The 14,745-nt window shown below is 36.7% G+C and overlaps 1 protein-coding gene and 1 long non-coding RNA gene across 8 annotated transcripts in view; both read left to right on the top strand.

Annotated features, from left to right (window-relative positions):
- The window catches only part of ZCCHC7 (zinc finger CCHC-type containing 7), a 239,722-nt gene that overhangs the window by 6,958 nt on the left and 218,019 nt on the right, over positions 1–14,745 (top strand). The window lies entirely within an intron of this gene.
- Positions 143–14,745, top strand: part of LOC129047788 (uncharacterized) — a 32,119-nt gene continuing 17,516 nt past the window's right edge. Inside the window, exon 1 of the long non-coding RNA XR_008509538.2 lies at positions 143–12,963. This is a non-coding gene — a long non-coding RNA (uncharacterized LOC129047788). The remainder of the gene's footprint in view (positions 12,964–14,745) is intronic.

Genomic DNA, 14,745 nt, shown 5'->3' with positions numbered 1-14,745 from the left:
GAAAGAGTATGTCAGAATACCAAAGACACTGTGCTTCTGCTGTAAGCAGATTCATAGCTGCTTCTTCCTGTTTGGCTAGAGCCAGTTCTGGACCTGAAATCTTACTTCCCCCCTCTCTCTCTGCTTAGTACCACAGGTGAGTACTCCATCCACCTCTGGCATTAGCCCTGTGCACTCATTCAGCCAACTCTGTTGGGACTGTCTCTGCCTATGGGATTTGCTTACCCAGGAGTTAGATGGCAAGCATAGGGAATGTCTGGCACACAGAATATATGGAATTAGTGTTAGGATTAGGATTTTAGGTACTCCACAGTCAGAAAGACAGGAATATATGAAGAGCTGTAAGTCTAGGGCAGATTATAGGAGAGAATGCAAATTTTGAGAGCTACATCATCAAGGATTAAAATTTTGGTGTTAGTTTTGTCTCTGTGACATGTAGTCATCTAGTCTTAATGCTTATGTCTTCAAGAAGTTCCTTCTTTTCATTTCCCTCCCTTTATGCCTAATGCTCAGTCTCTTGCACTAGTTTCCTAAGTAGTCTTCTTTTATATCTACCCTGTACACTGTTGTTAAAACTGGTATTGAAATGCTCTTTTACTCATAGTACTTTATTGCTGCTCCAAAATTTTTAATGGCAGCCTTCTTCCCCAGAAATGATGACATTGAATGTAGATCGTGCTTGGAGCCCCTGGGATTGGCAAATGTTTTTTTAAGAAGCCAGATAGAAAATATTTTAGGATTCCAAGCCGTGTAATATCTTAACTACTCAACTTGGCCCTTGTGGGAAAGCAGCCTTAAATAATACCTATAGAAATGGGGGTGGCTGTTCTCAATAAAGCCCTACTTACAAAAACAGGTGGCTGGCTCAGGCTGTAGTTTGCAAACCCTGAGAACTTGACAGCAAAACGAAAAGAGAGAATAGTAGTTAGGACATAGAACAGAATCGCGTGAAGTTTTTTCCATATAGGTGAGCTCTGATAATGTTTTTAGGTAGAAAGAAAGAAACTTGTGAAGGAGAGACTAAACCTGTTTGATGGATTGGGTTGGGGGCCAGGTTGGAGATAGGATCAGGTGTATGTGTTGTTGAATTATTCCTAAAAAGGAAGAGAGACACTAGTAATTGCTAAATTATCAAATATTTATAGAGGTAGAGGAGAAAGAATAAATTCAGATGGATTGAGGTAGATGAGAGAACATATGGGGATGTGTTTGATTTTCTTAGGAAAATGAAAGCAGAAGTGGGAGAGGGCGGGGGATAATTGGAAGCTTAGAATGTGGAAGGGATGTTTAAGTGCTGTGGGGAATACTTTGAGGCAGTGGTTACGAGTATTTTGAAGATGACAACCTGTTTAACTTTGAAACAATTTGTGGACCATCCATGGTTGTAGTTATGATTTTAGTATTCAATTGAGAAAATGCATATTATAAAGAAGCTACTACTCTTAGATGACTTTGTGTTTTATTAATCACAACATTGATATGTGAGAAATAGTGTTTATAATGCGTTGCTCTAGGCACCCATTAAGGTAACTAATTCTGCAGTTTCCCCGGAGGCTGAGGGCTCTTAAGTTGGAAATCATTGCACTCTAATGAATCAACAGTAAGAGAATAAAGGATTGCTTAGAAGTAGTATTCAGTCAAAATTAAAATGTTATGAACTTGTAGTGAACTCACTTTGAAGGATTCCATAACATTATCCAGTAATATTTGTCAGCTTGGAGGAAGATGACAGAAACAAAATGATCTTGGTTTAGGCGTAACACTATAGAAGTCCAAAATAAGCATTTAGCTTATTCTTTCTCTAAATTACCTTCTCCTGAGATCACACCTAGTTTCATTAATCACTTCTGTATTTATGGTCATCAAATTGTCATCTCCTTAACCATTTTGTTGATTTCAAATTCTCTGTGTACATCTACAGAATATTTCCGTTTGGGTTTCTTACTGTTTCACATTTAACATACTGAAAAGAAAGCTTGATAACTTGAAAAAAAGCTTATTATCTTTCCTTTGAAACAACTCCCTGCTGCTTTCTGTTTGCAATAGAGAATCTACAGACATGCTGAAGTTGATGGCACAATGTGGATAGGTTGGGAAAAACATGAATTAGGTGCTGGATTTAGTGAAGAAATCGAACTGTGCCATGTTTGGCAAATGATGGTGATGAGAAAGTAGAGAGAACCTCGGATTTGTTTTTTGTTTTAGCCAAATAGAATTAAATTCTGAATTTTTGAAAATTAATTTACTTGACTCTTATGAACTCTTACAGATACTCAAATATATATTCTCTTTTATTTCCTTGATCTACTAATGCTGTAATCCTATTTCTTTCCAATTAATAATATATTTAGTACTGATGCCCATTTAAGTGTGTTGTTACTCTGTAATCACTATCCCTTTCATAAACATATCTGGGGATAGATTGGTTCCTATAATCTTTAGAGAGAAGATTTTTTTCATTTCTGTAAAAGTGTAGAGAAAATCTCAAGTACTTTAGAAATGCCTATTGTTAAACAGTATCCATAACTATTTTGTGTTCTGTTTCCTTGACCTCACTCAAGAAAACAAAATATCTCCCAGAATTATGGCATACTGAAAACTGCAGTATGACATAAAAGAAAAGACTACAGGCTCCTTGAGGTTGGGTCTTTTCCATACTCATAAACCTGCTTATAATAATATTTAGAGTAATTTCTTGGCACATATATTACCTGTTTTCTCATTAATTGGTAAATCATCAAACATTTATTGAGCATCTCCTCTATGTAGGGTATAAGTAATGCTGAAGTAGTACTCGTGACTTACAGTGGTAAAAGACTTAAGTTTTAGGCCGAGTGCAGTGGCTCACACCTGTAATCCCAACACTTTGAGAGGCCGAGGCGGGTGGATCACCTGAGGTTGGGAGTTCGAGACCAGCCTGGCCAACATGGTGAAACCCCGTCTCTACTAAAAATAAATAAATTAGCTGGGAGTGGTGGCAGGCACCTATAATCCCAGCTACTTGGGAGGCTAAGGCAGGAGAATTGCTTGACCCAGGAGGTGGAGGTTGCAGTGAGCTGAGATTGCACCATTTCACTCCAGCCGGGGTGATGGAGTGAGGCTGTCTCAAAAAAAAAAAAAAAAAAAAAAGATAAGTTTTAGCCTCGAATGACATAGTGTTTCACTAAAGAGACAGAATATAGGAAGCCAAGTAATTTACGGAATTCTCTTCTTTTTTTTTTTTTTAATAGCAGTGGTGTCTTGCCCTATAAATAGAGCAAGGCTAGTTTGGAACTCCTGGGCTTGTGTGGTCCTCCTACCTTAGCCTTCAGAGTAGCTGGGACTGCAGGTGTGAACACAGCTTGGAAATCTCAATTTTTTTTTGAGACAGAGTCTTGCTCTGTCATCCAGGCTGGAGTGCAATGGCATGATCTCAGCTCACTGCAAGCTGTGCCTCCCGGGTTCACGCCATTGTCCTGCCTCAGCCTCCCGAGTAGCTGGGACTACAGGCGCCTGCCACCACGCCTGGCTAATTTTTTGTATTTTTTTTAGTAGAGACGGGGTTTCACCGTGTTAGCCAGGATGGTCTCGATCTCCTGACCTCGTGATCCGCCTGCCTCGGCCTCCCAAAGTGCTGGGATTACAGGCGTGAGCCACCGCGCCTGGCCAGAAATCTCTTAACCATGGGAGTTAAGTCTCAAAATTCTGGTGATACAAGTGGTTGAAACTTAAAACTTTGTTTAAAAAATAGGATTAGCGAATTTGAGATAATTCATAAGTCTATGAAAGACTGTATAAATACATGCATATTTTACATTTACTATTACTAAATTTGTAGTAAATTTGAGTACAGCACTATCTCTTTATCTGTGAAAACTTCAGCCTCTCCCTTATTGCTTTAATTTCAGTGAGACATTATTATATTAAAAAAATGGCCAGACCCGGTGGCTTACACCTGTAATCCCAGCACTTTGGGAGGCCGAGGCAGGTGGATCACGAGGTCAGGAGATCGAGACCAGCCTGGCTAACACAGTGAAACCCTGTCTCTACTAAAAATACAAAAAATTAGCTGGGCTCGGTGGCGGGCGCCTGTAGTCCCAGCTACTCAGGAGGCTGAGGCAGGAGAATGGCGAACCTGGGAGGCAGAGTTTGCAGTGAGCCGCGATAGTGCCACTGCACTCCAGCCTGGGTGATAGAGTGAGACTCTGTCAAAAAAAAAAAGAAAAAAAAAATACAGGCTGGGCACGGTGGCTCACACCTGTAATCCCAGCACTTTGGGAGGCTGAGGTGGGTGGATCACTTGAGGTCAGGAGTTTGAGACCAGCCTGGCCAACATGGTGAAACCCCGTCTCTACTAAAAATGCAAAATTAGCTGGACATTCTGGCAAGCGTCTGTAATCCCAGCTACTTGGGAGGCTGAGGAAGGAGAATTGCTTCAACCTGGGAGGCGGAGGTTGCAGTGAGCCGAGATCGTGCAACTGCACTCAAGCCTAGGCGACAGAGTGAGACTCTGTCCCAAAAAAAAAAAAAAAGAAAAAAAAGAAAATGGGCTTACACATTTGTTTTGCTCTACTGACAGATAATACACAACTCAGAGGCGTTTTTTTTCCTTTCTATTCTTCTAAATGTTCAACACTTTTCAGATTTTGTGATTTGAGGTTGTTGATTAGCTTCCTGAGGCTCCATTGAGACCGTATATATGTGACACTTAACAGTCTAGCCTTCCTTGGTACATATAGATATATGATGGTGGTTTTGCCTGTAGTAAATTCATGTCAAAACATAGGCTTTCAGTGCCTATTATATATGACTTTCAGCTCTCTCTACTGAGGGATGTAGGAGTTTATTTCTAAGGTCTGAGCCTCTTTTCCTTTACTTCCTTTATTCTTTCCTAAGCCTTCTTTATAAAAACTATGCATGTTCTATCGTTTGTTTTCCTTCTTGATTCTTGCCCTTTCCTTTTTTTTTTAATTATCCCCAGCAGGAGTGACTTGTAATTCTCATGTATTAGAAAGGCAGATCTCCTGGTGGAAGAAAAGATGCACCGAAGGAAGTCAGCATATTTAGTAATTTGTGAGGGGGATCTCAAGTTTGGAAAGGATTGTTATGTAAGACAACCAGATGATGACATGTGACAGTAAAGCCAGAATAGCTACTTATTTTCCTGGTTAGGGAAGGGATATTATTAGTTCTAGGAGTAACTGCTAGCTCTTTCTTGTACTTTTTTTATTGTGGAAATATAAAAATATACAAAAATAAAATGTTATAATTGACTTCAATGTCCCGTAAACTAGCTTCAACAGTTACCAATTTATGATTAATCTTTCTATCTATAACTCTGTGCCCCTCTGTTATTTTGAAGCTAATCAGACATCATTTCATTCATATATGTATGTATGTGTATGTGTGTGTATACACATCGTGAGCGCATGTGTGTGTGCATGTATACACATTTGTATACAAGTGCGCACTCATGTTTGTCCCTCAGTGTCTGTGGGGGATTGGTTCTAGGACTTCTCATGGATACCAAAATCTATGGATGCTCAAGTCCCTGATATAAAATTGTGGAATATTTGCATATAACCTATTTACATCCTCTCATATACTTTAAGTCCGGGGTGTCCAATTTTTTGGCTTCCGTGGGCCACATTAGAAGAATTGTCTTGGGCCACACATAAAAAACACTGATACTGACAGTAGCTGATGAGCTAAAAAAAAATTACCGGCTGGACACGGTGGCTCACGCCTGTAATCCTGGCACTTTGGGAGGCTGAGGCGGGCGGATCACGAGGTCTGGAGTTCGAGACCAGCCTGACCAACATGGTGAAACCCCGTCTCTTCTAAAAATACAAAAATTAGCCCAGTGTGGTGGTGCGCACCTGTAATCCCAGCCTCAGAGACTGAGGCAGGAGAATCGCTTGAACCTGGGAGACGGAGGTTGCAGTGAGCCGAGATCATGCCACTGCACTCCAGCCTGGGCAACAGAGTGAGAGAGACTCTGTCTCAGAAAAAAATTAACAAAACAATTTCATATTGTTTTAAGAAAGTTTACGAATTTGTGTTGGGCCACATTAAAAGCCTTCATGGCTGTAAGTTGGACAAGTCATCTCTGGATTACTTAACATACCCATACAATGTAAATACCATATAAATAACTGTTATATTGTATTTAAGGAGTAATAATGAGAAGAAAAATATACACGTTAAGTAGAGATGCAATTTTTTTTGGTCCGGAATATTTTTTTTTTTTTTCTTTTTTTTTTTTTTGAGACACAGTCTTGTTCTGTCGCCCAGGGTGGATTGCAGTGGCGCAGTCTTGGCTCACTGCAACCTCTGCCACCTGGGTTCAAGCAATTCTTCCACTTCAAATTCCTGAATAGCTGCGAATGCAAGTACCTGCCACCACGCTTGGCTAATTTTTGTATTTTTATTTTTTATTTTTTTTTAATTTAAAAATTTAAAAATTTTTATTTTTTGTCTGAGATGGAGTCTCGTTTTGTCACCCAGCCTGGAGTGCGGTGGCATTATCTTGGCTCACTGCAACCTCTGCCTCCCAGGTTCAAGTGATTCTTCCACCTCAGCCTTCCGAGTAGCTGGGATTACAGGCATGCGCCACCACGCCCAGCTAATTTTTGTATTTTTAGTAGAAACGGGGTTTCACCATGTTGGCCAGGCTGGTCTTGAACTCCTGACCTCAGGTGATCGGCCTGCCTTGGCCTCCCAAAGTGCCGGAATTACAGGCGTGAGCCACTGTGCCTGGCCAGTTATTGTATTTTTAGTAGAGTTGGGGTTTTAGCATGTTGGCTAGACTGGTCTTGAACTCCTGGCCTCAAGTGATCCACCGGCCTCGGCCTCCCAAAGTGGTAGGATTACAGGTGTGAGCCACCGTGCCCGACTGAAACGTACTATATATATATATATGTATATATTTAATCATATTATGATAGGTAAACAAATTCCCGATAATTCTTTCATCATCACATACCCAGCCAGTGTTCAGATTTCCTACGCTGGCTCCTAATTTTTTTTTCTTACAGATTATTTGAATTTGATCCAATCCAGGTACTATAGTTGGCTGTTAAACTTAAGTGTCCTTTAATGTATAGGTTCCCCTTAATCTCTTCCTTTTTTTAATTTCTTGTAATTTGTTGTAATACCTAGATTCTTTGTCTTCTAGAATTTCCAATGGTCTGAATTTTGTAGTATTGCTTAACATGTTCTACTGTCTTCTGTCTTTCCTGTGAATTGGTACTTAGATCTAGAAGCTTGATTAAATTCAGATTTTCTCTCTGTTGTTACATCATCAGTTTGATACACAGGTCCATTTGTTTCACTTTGCTTTTGATACGTTATTTTTTAGAATTATCTTTTAAAAATTTGGTTTTCTTTTATAATCATTTAAAATGTTTATAAGATTCCAGATTCAAATCAGCAAAACATGATAAAATCTATCCAGAGAAGGCAAACCTTCTGTCCAGTCGCCATCCTGTTCCTGCCCTTCCCCTTATGAGTAATCATTAAGAGAAAATTGTTGGTTTGTCCTTACATGTGTATATCTTTGTACACTCTTGCCCTTGTTTTTTGTTGGTTGTTTTTTTTTGTTGTTGTTTTATTTTTTGAGACGGAGTTGCGCTCTTGTTGCCCAGGCTGGAGTGCAGTGGCGCAATCTCAGCTCACTGCAACTTCTGCCTCCTGGGTTCAAGTGATTCTTCTGCCTCAGCCTCCCAAGTAGCTAGGATTACAGGCATGTGCCACCATGCCCAGCTAATTTTTGTATTTTTAGTAGAGATGGGGGTTTCTCCATGCTGGTCAGGCTGGCCTCAAACTCCCGACCTCAGGTGATCCACCCACCTCGGCCTCCCAAAGTACTGGGATTACAGGCATGAGCCACCACACCCGGCCATCTTTCTTAGTAAATAGTGGCATACTATCTAGTCTTTTCTCTAACCTTATTTTTTTCTCTTAGTCGTATATCCTGGCGATCAATCCATAGTCCTATGGAAAGATATTTAATATTTCTTATTTTTAGGACTATGAACTATTTTTGTATCTTCTACACTAATCTGAGCTGGGCACATTAGGCATGTAATAAATACTTTTTGAAAGTGAATGAATAGTAATTTAAAATAGTTGATGAATAATGCACTTGTTACAGTCTTAAAATATATTTTAAACAAATAAATAATGGTCTAATTCCACTTTCAGAAGCATGCTTTGTTCTTATTCCTGGTTGTAATTTTTTTTATCATTTGGTAATTTTGAAATATTTAGGTTTAGCAAAAAATTAATAGGCTCGGGTTTTAAAAAGAAAAATGCCTTCTGTAAGAGGAAGAATATGGTATTTTTAAGAGTTAAAGAAACCATATTAGTTCCTGGTTTATGACTGTTATGGTGTAGAATTTTGTGTTAATGTAGAGCTCCTTCAGTACATATAATTTGGCACAGAACCCCTTTAGTTTGTCAGCATTTGGCACATCGGGGTTACCTAACAAATCGTAGGTAAATTTGTTTATTTATTTATTTTTTCCCTTAGGTAAATTTATTTGCAGTTCTGCCTTTGTGTATAGAGTAGCACTCTTTACATAGTATTATTTAAAGTGAAATAATTGCTTGATTAAGGTAAATGGCTTTTGAAACTGAAGTGAAATTATGGCTTCAACACTTACGGCAGAAAGTGTTTTAACTATTTTGTGTTAAATCCCTTTTTCTCCCAAAACTATACACACAGAAGTTTTGGATATAATTTCAAAGGATGAAGAACTCATCTAGAGGCCATTGTTGAATTCCTGGCATTCATTAGGCACTCAACCAAGACTGGATATCTAATTAAAATTTGAATAGAGTGGGTTACCTATCTGAATTTTAGGTTTTCTAGTAAATCATTTTGTTTGATCTGGGTCTTTACATATGTGTTTTTTTGTTTGTTTTTCTTTTCCTGTGTGGATTAGTTTCTACTTTGCCTGGCTGATATATCTACTTATCTCTCAGTTCTTAGTTTAAAAGGTCACTTCTGAATGAGGTGTAATGGTCATAGGTTCTCAATTAGTGGTTGTTATTGGGTCTGTTACAGCTGTGCAGTTGGCCAGCTTTGACTTCGGGTAACTTAATTTCTTTATTGGTAAAAAATACATTTTATTTTATTAAAGTCATAAAGAAAAATGAGATTGGGTAGGCTTAATGTCATAGGAAAATATTTTGATAAAAGTCTTCATAGTTACACGATAGGTTCATGATCATTGTGGCAAACATGAGCTTATAGCTTCCGCTTTTTTTTTGTTGTTTGTTGTTGTTGTTTTTTTTCAGACAGGGTGTCTCTCTCCCACCCCACCCCTGCCCCACCTGCAATCTCTCTCTCTCTGTCTCGCTCTCACCCAGGCAGGAGTACAGTATTGCAGTCATGGCTCACCGTAGCCTTGACCTCCCAGGCTGAAGTGATCCTCCTACCTCAACCTCCCAGGTAGCTGAGACTGCAGATGTGGGCCACCATGCCCTGCTAATTTTTTGTATGGAGTTAGATGGAGTTTCACCATTTTGCCCATGTTCACCATGTTGCTCATGTTGCTGGTCTTGAACTCTTGGCTCAAGCGAGCTGCCCACCTCAGCCTCCCAAAGTGCTGGGATTTACAGGTGTGAGTCACCGCCCCGGCCCCACTTGATTTTTTTGTTTTGTGTTGTTTTGTTTTGTAGAGACAGTGTCTCACCATGTTGCCTACCCTTGTCTTGAACTCCTGAGCTCAAGCTTCCACCTTGGCCTCCCAAAGTGTTGTGCTTACAGGCATGAGCCACCGAGCCTGGCCCCAAGTTGCTTTTGAACGACATGTCTCTAGTATGGTGCTATCCTTAAAGAAATTTAATTTGGTGACGTTTTATGATCTGCTAGTTTATGACATTGAACTTAATTCTGAAATCTTAAAATCTTTCCAAATATTACTTACTGGGTGCTTACAATGTACAAGCCACTGTACCATTAAGGTATTGGGATTCAAAAATTGCCATGTACTTTTTGCCTTTAGAAATTCTAAAATGCATGACAGTATGGAAAGTTCACTGTAAAACCAGAGTTAAATGCATTTCTGCAAATATATGAGATGCTCCAGCAGAATACGTAATCATTCCAGGTGAATGCAGTAGATTTTTTAAAAAGATTAAAAAGTAGATAGGCAAAGTACAAGACTGAATTGAAAAGGAACCCTTTGAATTTGAGTTTTGAAAAATGGGTAGGACTTGAAGTTCAGGTTAAATGCAGCTAAAAATAGAAGGTGAAGCCCTTAGTAGAAACTGAAGACTGTATGTGCCATTCATGTTTATATGTGGCTGGATGTGATGAAATGTTTTAATAGTATATCTTTTTAGAAGCCACCTCTGCCTAAACAAGAAAGGATTATTTATGTTCTGTATATGTCCAGAATACTGGAAGATTTCTTAGTCATAATTTTATTTCATTGCTTTCTGCCTGTTTTTTGCGTACATACCTCCTTTTTTCTTTTAAAATTAATTGGACCAGAGGTTAGTCAAAGGACCTGACCAGCTGTTTAAAGTGTATTTTGTGCAAGGCTGTTCAAAGTAGAGCAGGTCTTAAGGTACAACTTTCGCTCCTCATAGTTATGTTCTTCCTTATAATCTTTTAACATAGGAAAGGATCATTATTTTGTTAGTTTGGAAACAATACATTAAACTTTGCCTTCAGTAACTTCTCAGATCATTAAGGTGGTGTTTTTTTCCCCTCCTTTTACATTCATTGTCTTGATTTCAGTAGTTTCTTGAGACATTTTATACCCTAACAGGTCATAAGAGTGTATTGCCATGTGACATACTTCTCATTAATGTATAGTTTAATTTCTGCCTTATGATTGAAAAATGGCCACATGCTAGAATTCCAGTCACCAGGAGCATCAGGGAGCTCCCTCTCTGATATTTTCAGCTTTTGTAAGCCTGTACTGCACAATTCCTAAAGCTGCTTTTGAACTGTGTCTTTAGTTGTAGCATGTCACCTTACACTTAACTATTGTTAGGGCATCTTTTTATTTAATTTCTAATTAGCATAATGACTTGAGCTGTGTTATTCACTGTTCCATGGTGAAGTTGTCATAGGGAGAGAAGAAATAAAAATGTTCAGTTTCAACTTTACTTGTGAGTGGAGTAAGGTTTGCAGAAAGCTTTTTATGGCCATTGTTCAGCAGAATGAAAATCTCATTAGAAACCCCAGAAATCCCATGCAGCTTTGGGTTGGATTTTAATAACATTTTGGAATGTTGATATTGTATGTCGCTAATTTCTGTGATTTCACTGTAGATCAGCAACATAGGGATGCAGTCTTCCAAAGTTAATTTATGACTTTTAATCTAAATTCATTTACAGTTTTCTTTTCAACAATGTTGAGTACCCAGGGAGAGAATTAAATTTTACTTTAAAAAAATACATTTCTTTTAGTAACTGATTTGATTTTCATGTAAGATATACTAAATTCATTGGAAACTGCTTAAACGGAAATACCATTATATGTATTTATTGAACTAATGACTTAGTTTAGTTGCCATTAAAATGTTACCTTACCTACAGGTTTGTATTTTTTTTAGAATGGAAAAGCATAAAATTAGATGGGCAACATTTTCTTCCTTGTCAGAAGAGCTTGAATCTTGATGTCTTTTTAAGTGAAGAGTGTTTATATATAATTTTCTTGTAGCTTTTGTTTATTATAAAAATAATTATTGCATATAGTGATCACTTATCTAAGAAGATAAGTATGATTTATATAGACAGTATATTTTTATGGTCAGAAAGTAAATTTGATGTGAGCTACATATGATTAGACAGTAAAACTTTTTTCCAAAGAAATATAGAATGGAGAACATTTAATCATTATTTCCCCTTCTTAGAGTAGAGGTTGTTCAGATAATTCATATTCTGTAAGTAGGAGATCCTGTTTTTAAGACTTTACTAAATTTAATTTCAAAGTAATAATCTCTTATAAATGCTTCCTTGGTGATTAAGACTTATTAATGAAGCAAAAGTATGGACTTAATGGAAGTTTTCAGCCTAATGTTTTAAATCTCTTCATTATTATTTATCTTTGTTTTGTTATAAATTAAAGATACTGGCATGGTTAACTTTTGGCATTTTGAGTTACTTGCCAGATATTTGCTGATTCTGCAAATAGTTAAGAAATAAATATTTTAATTGGGCATCCACCATGTATTATGTCACATTTTCTTTTTAAATCATATGCTTAAGAATACCTAAAGGAATAGATTTGACTTGCTTTTTAGTTTGAATCTTGATCTAACAGCATTGGTTCTGGATGGAGATGTAATTCTAGAGATAAAAATTATTTCTGTTGTATAGATTTGGATTCTAAATGTAATAATTATTTTAAAGTGGATCTTGTCTGCTAAATGTATAGCTTTTATTTCTATAACAAATTCTTACTTTAGAATTCCAACTTTTGTCAGTTTTGAAAATTAGTTTATTGTGGACTTGAGAGCATCTGTTCTTAATCTCGTGTTTTGCAAACACATTTTAAGGGAAGACAGCATAAATCTGTGATAGTGAAAATCATTTGTACTTCCCCTCCCTCGCTTTTGCTTAAATATACAATTAACTTATAACCACCTCAGTGTAAAAGAATGGATGTTAAGTAGCTTAAGAGGTATTTATTAAGGGAAAATATTTTTATTGGCGGTTCCCTTAAGTCATATTTGTTTTGTAACTAGTGCTTGCAACAGAATTATCTATGATAGGGAGGGAAAGCTCCAACTCTTGAAAATTTTTCAATACTTTTTCTATATTGGTAGTTAATGAGAATTTCTTAAGATGGGAAATAGACTGGTTATGACTGATAATATGATATTGCTAATGTAATACAAATTATGCTTTAAAAAAACCAGGTGAGGAATTCAGGATATAGAAGAATATGACATACATATACATTTAACTAAAGAAAGGAGATTTTCTTTAAAGAGAAGATGTGCAACTACAATCAATCCTGTAAGTTAGTCCTTAATCCTGTACTAGCCAGTTTTTAGTATTAAATGGTCTGATTTAACATAAATGAACTTTTGTCAATGGTTTTATTTAGAAATAGCATTACTTCCTACTTTTAAGGAGGATTTTAATTGCTAATAAAAATTCGTTCTGATAAGAACTTGAAAGACGTCCTTAGTCCCATATAATTGAGTATTTTGCTCTTCATTCAACACCTCAGCCCTTTTGGTTTGCTTAAAAAATGATGTAAATTTTGTGGAAGAATAAATATAACTTAAATATTGCTGTAAATGTGTTGTATAATCATATTTTAGTCTGGTATTATTGGTTCTTACGTGTATGAAATACTTTTAAACGTTCAAAATATTCAATTTAAAAGTTTCTGGATAGGTGAGTGGTAGAGATCCATCAGGTACTTACTTGGTTGTGGAATATTTGTGTTCTTAATACCATGACATTTTAAAGTTGTATTAATCCCTTTATTTTTCTGTTTGAGATGATTCAGTTTGGGAGGTTTTCTTTATTATCAGATTTAACAGAAGAAATGTAAGTGTTGTACCACAGGTCATCTAATTTTCAAACCATGTTGGTTAGTTAAACTGACTTTGTATAATTATGTAGCGAGTAGTCAGAGGAGTTCAAGTCGATTGCAATTCAACTCGGTGATTGTGCCACCAGTTAGGTTAACATCAGCAGTGAAGGGCCTTCATTGTGTTAAATTTTTAAATTCCGTTAAGATTATTTAAACATAGAAGGAGATAGGTTTGTGAAGCAAATTTCTAAAGCAGTATTAAGCAAAGAGAATCTTTTCTTCCTCTTCTTTTAGATATATCACGTACATGTGTATTTTGATTAAAAGGAAAAAATTTAATGCTTATAGTATAATGCGCATACTTATTTCTTATTTTTAGAATTTATTAAAACTAATAAATTTGTTTGGAAATCTCAAAAGATCTTTAGTAGTATACCTGCAACCTCAGCAGTCCCTTTTTATCCATACAGATTCTCTGCCTATTGTGGCCGTTTGCTCTAATTTAAATTTCCCATGGCTTTCGGTTGCAGACTTGGTTTTCTGCAAGAGTGCCCATGCTTACATGGTCATATATTCTTGGTGACTTTTCCACTTTTTCTTTTTTGTTATTTTGTTGATTGCTAAAGGAAAAGGGGATTTTTTTTTTTTTAATTTGTTTCTTTGTTTTGATCTTTCTTCCTTAGCCCATCTATTTGTGTGTTCTTTTGTTTTGCAGATTGGAAAGAATTATTGTGTGGTACTTAGATCCATGGGGACTAGCAGGGGAAAACTAATTTTGTTCTTGGTTTTGTTTTCTTAATAACAGAAGCAATTTAATTTTTGAGCCATTGAGAAGCTGAAAAGATATGTTAGCGTTATGCATGAAATTGATGGGAAATTATTAATCCTGAAAATTTCTATTCATGGTCACTTTACTGTTGGAATAAAAATGTTATTTTGTAGTGTAACCAAGTTAATACTAGAAATACTAATTAACAGTAAGTGGTACTGTTATAAATCTTTAATTTAAATATTATTGTATATTAAATAGTTGTTTACAAGAAATCAGTTGTAATCTGATAATGTGGTTTCTCTTACATTCAATTTTGTGGTCCACAGTGTGTATATATTCAAATAAGCGTATGAACATGCCTTTGATGGTGGACACATTTTTACTTTGACCAGATCTTAAGAGTTTGCTTTTTCTTGGCAAAACTTGCATACTTTCAAATGTGAGGAATTTTGTTTTATGACATAACTTTGTACTGCTGAAT

The sequence above is a fragment of the Pongo abelii genome, chromosome 13 (genome assembly GCF_028885655.2).
Source record: "Pongo abelii isolate AG06213 chromosome 13, NHGRI_mPonAbe1-v2.0_pri, whole genome shotgun sequence".
Lineage (NCBI taxonomy): Eukaryota > Metazoa > Chordata > Mammalia > Primates > Hominidae > Pongo > Pongo abelii.
The sequence above is the reverse complement of the archived record's forward strand: the minus strand, read 5'-3'. Positions and strand labels throughout refer to the sequence as shown.